This window comes from Carettochelys insculpta, chromosome 1 (assembly GCF_033958435.1).
Source record: "Carettochelys insculpta isolate YL-2023 chromosome 1, ASM3395843v1, whole genome shotgun sequence".
Lineage (NCBI taxonomy): Eukaryota > Metazoa > Chordata > Testudines > Carettochelyidae > Carettochelys > Carettochelys insculpta.
The window spans coordinates 179809777-179819447 of record NC_134137.1 but is presented as its reverse complement, the minus strand read 5'-3'; positions in this window follow the sequence as shown (position 1 = coordinate 179819447).

The following is a 9671-nucleotide window of genomic DNA, read 5'->3' as shown; positions in this document are numbered from 1 at the left end:
TGTGGTTTTTTTTCTCTTTCAGTGTACCCATGATAATTAAAATGCAACAATTTGGATTGTTTTAAATTTGCATATTCAGGTTATTACATCTCTGCAATGCAGTTTATAATCAAGAAGTGCCATTGTTAGCACTCACCTAATACCAGGAAGTTTGATTGTGGAGAGAGGGACAGTGGGAGCACTCATTTTATTACTCACAATTAGTTTGTAGCTTTCGCAGTACTGGTGGCACTTCTTTACAGAGTGAACAATCTGTAGCTGTGTTTGGAACACACAACACAAATTTTACCTGTGGGCTGTGTAAACAAAACTTGTGATGAAATACGATATGCTGTATCATGAATCCTGTTTGGACTATTGATTGATGTACAGGTTGAACCGCTCTACTCCTGAACGTCCGTCAACATTTGTAATACAGCATGATTTTAGTTAGCTTGATGACCACTTGTCGTGGGTGCGGCCAAGTTTCCTTTTGTCCCACAAAGCTCGTTCACAGACAACAGTCCTGGCTCTCAGCGTTTCTGTGCTCTTATTTAGCTGTAATTTACCATTAAATGTCTTCTAAGAGTCCAGTAAGCAGCAGAAGTGTGGGTAATGTGCTAGACAATATTGACCTCCTGTGGTTTGGAAAATTCTCACATTCAGCACCAATCAGATACTAAGGGTGCCAGACTAGAGAGGTTCAAGCTGTACTAGACTAAGACTTGGGAGATCCCCAGTTCTGTTCCCAGCTCAGTTAATATCCTTTTTTGTGAGTTTAAGTACATCTCTGTGTCTCTATTTCCCTTTCCTCTGACTTGCCTATGTAGATTGTCAGGCAATCTACCTCACTATGTGTTTGAATAGTGTCTAGCACAAATGGCCTCTTCCCACTGTCACAATACATAATAATCCCTGTCAATTGAATTAAAAATTCTTCACAAATGCTTCACAAATGACAGTTGCTCAATTGACTCTCAGGACATTGTGGTCCGTGATTCAGTCCCAGTTTCTGAAATGCTCCTTTGTTACCCAAACTCACACACAGTGAATCTATATAACAATCGCGAAAACAAAAAAGCGGTCATGTAGCACCTTAAAGACTAACAAAATCATTTATTAGGTGATGAACTTTTGTGAGACAGATCCACTGCTTCATAATCACGAAACTTTACAAACACAGGCTCGATATATGTGTTCTTTTCCATCTTTTACACGAAAGAGAAAAAATATTGATACTGAACTCACATGTCATGTACACACAACCTAAAATTCTGGTATTTCCTTACTTTTAAATGCTTGATTTTGCAACCTTAACATTATTTTTCATGTGGTTTTCGGTGTGTAATTTCCTAGATTTTAACCAAGCAAATTCTGTTATGTGACATCATAATGGCCATCATAATGGTCAGCATCAGAGGTAGAATCTTTAGCTCCAGACACAGGCCTCTTTCTGCCACTGGAGTTAATGGAATAACGGCTAGCTTTAGCAGGTTGCCATGTCCTGTGCAGCCCTGCACTAAAAGGAGACAAGACCACAAACTTTGCCAGTCAGTTCACAGACAATTTCTGATACCAGGTGAATGGTGAGAATCTGCGGTTCCATTCCAAGTTCTAGAATGAAGTGTGTTCTGCTGGGCACAGACTGTTCTGCCTCTTTCCCCTAAAGCTTCACCCTGGCTGTTCCATCTAGTTCAACTTGATCCTGTTCCAGTCCTCTCTCTGCCACACTCTTGGCTCCTTGTCTTAGTCCTAATCTCTGCTACTTAGGCTTTTCATCACATTCCCACGCTCCTTGACCAGCTAGTCCTAGTGTTCCCATCCCAAATCCCTCCCCTATCAACTGGTTTGAGGCACCAGTCTCCCTCTTTGGGTTTCTTATCAAATTACAGGCTTCACCACCCTCCACCTGGCTCCTTGTCCAAGTCTTTTCCATTCTTGGCTCCCTGTCCACGTCTTTTGATTCAACCAGTCCCAGTTCTTCCTCCACTCCACCTCCCTGTCAGATTTGCCTCCCTTCCTGTACCACACTGGTTCCTAGTTCTGGTCCCCTTGTGCAGCCAGTCCCAATCTTCTCTTTCTCCACTCCTTTGTCTAATCTCCGTGTCCACCACCTTCCCATCTCTGCATCCCCGCTAAGTCCCAGACTCTTTGCAAACCACTTCCAGTATCCTCTCCCCAGAGATCCCTTTCTCCTTATCCAACCAGCCTCAGCCTTCTGTTCCCCGTCCTACTCTTCTTGCCCAAACAGTTCCAGCCCACCTTTCCCTATCCCATGTTCCTACTCCCATCTCCTCTCCTGCCAAGTGTTAAGTTCCAGCCTCCCTCCTCCTTGGCTCCCCATGGCTTGCCCTGTCAATGCCAGTTTTCACCTCTGCAGTTCCCAGTCTCTTCCTGGGAATTAGCCCATTCCCAGTTTCTCAACCCCCTCCAGGTCCAGACTCTCCAGACTTCTTGTCCCAAGCTATTCCATTCCTTTTTGCTTTAGCATTTGCTCATTCTTCATTTTGATCAGAAAGGGTGCGTCTATATGCAAAGTTATTTCAGAATAACAGACGCTATTCTGAAATAACTTTGCGGGCATTTACACAACCAAACTGCTATTTCGAAATAGTGGACGGCTTATTTCGAATTCTGTAAACCTCATTCTATGAGGAATAGCACCTATTCCAAAATGGATATTTCAGAACAGGGGCTGTGTAGCCAGGGTATGGGGCTATTTCAAAATAGGGGGCCTCCAGGTCCACCCAGGGTGCTCTGCTGGCCAATCAGTATAAAGGCTTTATTTCAAAATAGCTGAGCACTATTTCGATTTTCATTTTGTGTGTAGACAAGCTATTGTGAAATAAGCTATTCTGGAATCTCTCTTCTGGAATATCTTATTCCAAAATAATGCTTCTGTGTAGGCATAGCCAAAAGGTCCCCCTTCTCACTGGCTGGGGTGCCAGCCAGGACATTATTGAGAACCTGGGGCGGGGGGTTAGCGAGGGGATGGTAATAGGCTCCTTGCTCTAAGTTCTGGTGCCATCCCCAGGAGAAAATGACAATTACAGAGAAAGTCCAGCTTCATCCTGTAGTCTGTGGCTGGAGCATGCTCACTTGCTCTCAGAGGGTTGAGGTGCAGGGGGAGGAGAGGACAGGATGGTGCATGCATAGCCTGATCAGCAGCAGGAGCTGTAAGGGGATGAAGCATGCCCAGTGCAAATATAAACTTGAGAGAAGTCTAAGAAGATTTGACTGGTCATATGTGAACTGCAGTTTTCCAGAAGTTTATAACTTGGCCAGGCTAGCAGCTTTAATGCTGCTTTGCCTGCCCTCTGCCCAGTAATCTGTCCCTCTGGGGCCACCGGACCATTCTGACATTCCAAAGTTCTGCGCACTTCCAGATAAGCATCAAACCTACAATAATACCCTTGGCAGCAAAATTATTCCTCCCTTCCACCCTCAAAATGGAATTTCTGTTATCCCCCAACTCCACTCACAAAAAATCTACCTTGTTTTGAGGAGCAGAACAGAAAACATCAGCCCTAATGCCCTGACAAGTTTAAAGTTTGATATTTTTCAACCCATAAGGGCTAAACAGAGAGGCTTTATATTGTTGGAAAAGGGATTTCCTGTTTTTCCACAAGAAAGAGACCACTTGCTTCTAGAGCTTGGAGATTCCAAGATAACAGGCCTTACAGGAGCAACTAAATTATATGAGAAAATTGGAGGGGGGTCACAATTTTTATAGTGGGGGATATCTGAGAGCCATTGAACCAAACTCTAAACCCTACATATACATTGCAAAACACTTCAAGCCAACGAGTGTGGCAGCACCCCAGGACCCTAGCTCCAGCACCTATGTACAGAAAAGCCATAAGAGATCATTTCTAGAGGTTTCTGAGTCATACAGTTTTTATTTTTTTCTCCTTCTGAGTCCTGTACAGTTAGACTGGTCGTACAGAGAGAGTGATATGAAAAACTAGTACCAAATGTTTAAACTCTGTAAAGTAGTTCTGAGAGCTTTTCTTGCAAAATAGGTGGTCCATAGAGAAGAAGAGGGAGTGGTATTTATTGGCACTCTTTTAGAAAGGATGGCATCACTTGTGATGTCCGGGCTGCCTTTAAGCTCAGAAGTGTGTGGGTGTAGGTATGTGTCTATCCCTCAGGTGCAGGATGGAGAATAGGCAGTACTGCCAGCTCTAAGCATTCAAAAATTATGTCAGGTCCCACTCAAATCAAGAGTTTGGTGTAAAGATGATCGTTATTTTAAAATGTGGGCAGAGGTGGAAAAAGTACCCAAAACGTTCCTTGACTACAAGCACAGCTACTTTCACTTCTGGATACTTGAGTACAATCTAGATGTGACACGTGTGTGTGTGTGTGCGCGCGCGCGCATGCAAATGCTTGTTGGTATTTTACTCAAGAAGTTTACCAGAGAGACACCAGAACTTGTACTTAAATATATGACCCCTCAAGCAGCTGCACTTTTACTCAACTAACTTTTTGGTTACTCTTCCCACCTCTGCACGTGGGATACTTTTACTTTGTCTCTGTGGTTTCTGAACCTTTAGAGTGTGGCTGCTTTTTGTTGTCAAGCTTTTGTCTACAGCCATGAAAGTTAGCAATTTACTTCACTTGAGGTTTTGAGAAAAATACTAAATATTCTGAGATCTGACATAGACTAATAAGAACTTGCAACACTACATCTATGTAGCCACCAAGCAAAGGGGTCGGTAGGGTGAATGAGGTGGTGTCGGGTGCTCGGATGTAGGGCAGCACATATGGAGGAGCCTGAGGTAGATAGATGTGTATGTGTGGGGCTGACCTGCAAAAGCATGTAAGTGTGGCACTCAGACATAGTAGAAGGGTCCATGTGTGTGAGACTTAGGTACAGAAAAGAGTGTATAGAAGCATACAGGTAGGGGTAAAAGTGCTGGTGGACATGATGCTTATGGGTAGGGACAAGTATCAGAGAGGTAGCTGAGTTAGTCTGTATCGTCAAAAACAATGAGAAGTCCTGTGGCTCCTTATAGACTAACAGACTTTTTGGAGCATAAGCTTTCGTGGGCAAAGACCCACTTCACCATGCAGCTGATAAAGCAGGTCTTTGCCTACAAATGCTTATGCTCCAAAATATTTGTTAGTCTATAAAGTGCCATAGGACTTGTTGTTTTTATTGGTAGGGACAGTGTGCTTTTGGGCCTTGAGTACAGCACTGGGGAGCAGGTGCTGGAGGGGAAGGAACCCCTCAGGTACAGGCTTCTATAGGAGTGACTTAGGGTATGATGTGTGTGGGGGACAAGAGTGGGCCCCTGCTTCAGTGTGTTTTAGAAAATGAATTGGACCTCAAACAAGCAATCAATTTGCAATCCCCTGGGAGATAATAAGGTGATAAATAACAGCATGGGTTTGTCAAGAACATAGATTTGTCAAACCTAATAGCTTTATTTGACAGGGTAACAAGCCTTATGGATGAGGGGTGGAACTGGTAACTGTGGTACAGCTTGACTTTAGTAAGGCATTTGATACTGTCTTGACTCCTGTATGACTTTCTTATAAACAAACTAGGGAAATTCAACCTAGATGTAGCTACTGTAAGGTGGGTGCATAACTGGTTGGAAAACAATTCCCAGGAAGTACTTATCAGTGGTTCATAGTCATGCTAGAAGGACATAACATGTAGGGTCCCACAGGGATCAGTTCGGCATCCAGTTCTGTTCAATGTCTTCATCAGTGATTTAGATAATGGCATACGCTGTGTCTACACGTGCCCCTTACTTTCAAAAGAGGCATGTTAATGAGTGGGTTCGAAAGATGCTAATGAGGCACTGCAATGAATATGCAGTGCCTTATTAGCATAATGGCAGCTGCGGCGATTCGAAAGTGCAGCTTTTCGAATCGCGCACCGCTCGTGGAGACGGGACCTGCCGAAAGACCCCCCAGTTTTCAAAAGCCCTTCTTCCTATCTGATGTTAGGAAGAAGGGCTTTCGAAAACTGGGTGGAAGGGTCCTTTCAGAAGGTCCTGTCTCCATGGGCAGCGCGCGATTCGAAAAGCCGCACTTTCGAATCGCTGCAGCTGCCATTATGCTAATGAGGCGCTGCACATTCATTGCAGTGCCTCATTAGCATATTTTGAACCCGCTCATTAACATGCCCCTTTTGAAAGGAAAGGGCACATGTAGACCCAGCCATAAAGAATACTTACACAGTTTGTGGATGATCCTATGCTGAGAGGGGTTGTAAATGCTTTGGTGAAGGATAGTGTTGTAATTCAAAATGATCTGGACAAGCTGGAAAAATGGTCTGAAGTAAACAGGATGAAATTAAACAAGGACAAATGCAAAGCGATACACTTAGGAAGGAGCAATCAGAACTGCAGGCAGTTTTCAAGGTGTGGGTATACCCAGGCCCACTGATGGGGGACAGAGACAGGGTGAAGAGGGCCATTGCTCTGGGGCCTGGGTGATTTAAAAGGACTCCAAGGTCCCTTGGCTGCTGCTCATGGCGTTGCAGAGTGGCTAAGGGGGGCTCCCTGCCTGCCCTTGTTCTGCGCCATGCCTGGAAGCATCTGGCACATCTCTGCAGCTCCTGGTGGGAGAGTGTCTCCGCACGGTACCCCTGCCCTGAGTGCCTCATTGGCTGGGAACTGCAGTCAATGGGAACTGTGAGGCTGGAGCCTGTGGGCAGTGGTGAGCACCGCCTGGCCCTCTTCCTAGAACCTGCTGCCAGAAGAGTATGCTGGTTGCTTTCAGGAGCCACAGAGATAAACAATGCACCCCTCATCCCCTCTTGCAACCTGACCCATTGCCCCAGCCCAGAGCCTGCACCCAATTTCCTTCCTAGAATCCACACCCCAAACCCATGTTCCAGCCTAGAGCCTGCACCCCACACCCCAGCTCCTGCCCAGAACCTGCCTCTCACATTTCCCACACTGCAATCCCCTGCCACAGGCCAGTGAAAGTGAGTGAGGGTGGGGGAAAGCAAGTGATGGAGGGAGGGGGGATGGAGCCCTAGAGAAGGGGCAGTTTGGGGTGTGGTCTCAGGGAAGAGGTGGGGCAAGGATCCTTGGGCTTGCAGGATTAGAGTGTTGGCAATCCTACCAGGCAGGCATATGGAAGGTCTGGCTATACTGGCACCTCACTGGGCACCAGCCAGCACAAGCACAGCAGTGTGCAAATGTAAGGTGGAGAGTGTCTGCGTGGGTGTGGCTAGTGCATGCCCATTGACTGCATAAAGATTGTATGTGTGTTGATGAAGGGCTTCAGAAATGTACGCATATATATGGGAGGCAGGGGCGACTGGTGAAGAAGGACACAGCAGGACACCATCCCTTTGGCCGCCTCCTCCCCATGATTTCTCCACGCACCACCCCTAGTCTTGGGAGGGGCTAAGACAAGGCCCCTCCAACCAGTCCCTGCCCCACCTCTTCCCACCCACCTCACCCTCTCCTCCTCCATGTTCCACCCTTGTCCCCATCTGTTCTTTTAAGCCCACTCCTCTCAGAGACACAGCCTGGGGAACTAGCAGGGGTCAGCTCCCCCCACCCCAAGAGTGGGGAGGAAGCAGAAGCAGAAGCAGAGCGACGCAGCCCAAGCTCATTCTGCTCGCCTGCTCTGCTTCCTGTGAGGCCGTGCTGGGATCAGTTCCACCGCCTCCCCACAGTGATGTAGCTGAGAGCCATGGCTGCAGTGGAGCTGTGTTGATTTACTTCCCACCTGCCGCGGCCGGTGAGTTTGAGGGTCAGATCAGTGCTTCCTCTGTTTTTTTCCCATGGATAGAATACATTTTGTAATATGTACTAAGGCATGTGTGGATGTGAGTCACCAGTAGAACACATACTGCACACCGTGGCTGGCTCTGGGCACTCTGCTAATCAGTTAGGTGGCACCTGAATCACTCCTGGGTGGTTGTCCAAGCACTCAGCTTACAGGGAACACTGGACCTGACCCCTGCTGTGGGTGCCATGTCCCCCACTGGTCCCCTGGGCTGTCCTGAGGTTCTGGCCCCTTACCCCTCCCACCCGCAGTGGTGGGGGTGTCTCACATCCCTTTTCCCCTCCATGCACCACCCCTGGTGAGAGGGACTTCAGGAATGGGTAACTGCTTCTTTCTGAATCACAGGGCAGGTTGTGCATGTGTCTGGAAGAGGTAGTTGTGTGTCTAATGGTCTCTTTTTTGGTGGGCACAGAGAAGAGTATGGATGTTTTTGAAGTATTGACACATATGCGTGGCAATGGTATCACTGCCAGAGTGTATCACTGCCTGGAGGTGTAAAATGTGTGTGCATACAAGACAGATATAGCAATTCCTTGAAATATCTTTCGAACCACTATGAAATGCAAAGTTTATGTATTATTGTGGGCTGGGAGTGCAACTTCTCTTGTGGCCAATATATGATGTAAGGGCTCAGAGTTCAAAGAGCAAATACAACTGTGCCAGACAAGAATGGATTTTTTGGGACAGTAAGTTTGAAATGGTTTTCTGGGAAGCATCTGGAGAGCAGTTAAGGGAAATTCCCACCTCTGGTTATACAAAAACCCAGCCTTTCGATGCTCTATCCTGAGAAGATAATTGTTTGCTGCGTATCTGTTTCTGGAGCTTGGATCACAAAGGCCTGCTTGATCTGTATAAGAAAACAGGCAGATCTGCCCAGTTTGGGTTGTGGATCTGAGACAGTTATAAACTTGGAAGCATAAGGAAAACCCATTTGTGTGTTCATGGCTTTTAATGTGCTCAGTGGTAATTTATACATATGGGCAATTACACTCTTCATAACATTTGGAGAGAAAGCAACCTGCAGAAGCTGGCCTGTTCTAGCAGCCTGGCTTGCTGGGAGCCCTGGCAGGGAACTGTCTGGAAAACCCCTGGCTGGGAGGTGAGGAGGTACAGGTCTCTGCCCATGACTGGGGATCACTGAGGAGCCATGAGCCTAGTGGAGCTGTGCTGGGGGGAGCACAGACGGAGAATCCCAATGCAGTTGCCTTGGTCCGTGTCAGGGCTCTCTGGCACTGAAGCGTTTTCTTTCCACCCGCTCAGTGTGTGTGTCAGTGGGGAGGGGCGGAGGTGTTTGGCACACTGGGGTGTGCGAGCAGCGTGTCTCTCAAAGGCGGGCAGCCGCGGGCGCCAGCTTGCCTAGGGGATCCCCGGCACTGGCTGTCTGGGGGCACAGGCCACGGATGCCCGTGGGGGGAGGGGTGCAGGGAGGGTCACGCAGAGGGCACACTAAGGAGCAATCCTAACTTTGGCAGGAACCCGGGCGGGAGAGGCTGGATGCACCGCTCGGGGGCTAGCACATGACCCCGATGTCCGAGGGGCACAGCGGCGCGTGCGCGGGACCCGGCCCTGGCGGGGCGGAGGTGCGCCCGTGGCTGTGGCGCGGCGTGTGTCTTGCAGATGTTTCTGGAACACCCTGCAAGCGGCGGCCCGCTCCGCGCCCCCGCGTGGGGCAGGGGTGGCTCCGGCGGGCCTGGCCGGACCGGGCGGGTTGGCTGTCACGGGTTGGCTCCCGAGCTGGGCCCGAGTGTGTAGCTGCGGGGGGGGAACGGGCGGACACAGTGGAAACTTCCACTCCCTGCAGCGGCGGCAGAGCGAAAACCGCAAGGAGGGGGCGGGGCCAACGCTGCACGCGGCTGCGCCCCCCTCCCCCCGCCCGCCCGCTTAGGGGTGCCCGAGGCGCCCCCCGCCCCTCCCGCGCGCAGTCCTGGAGC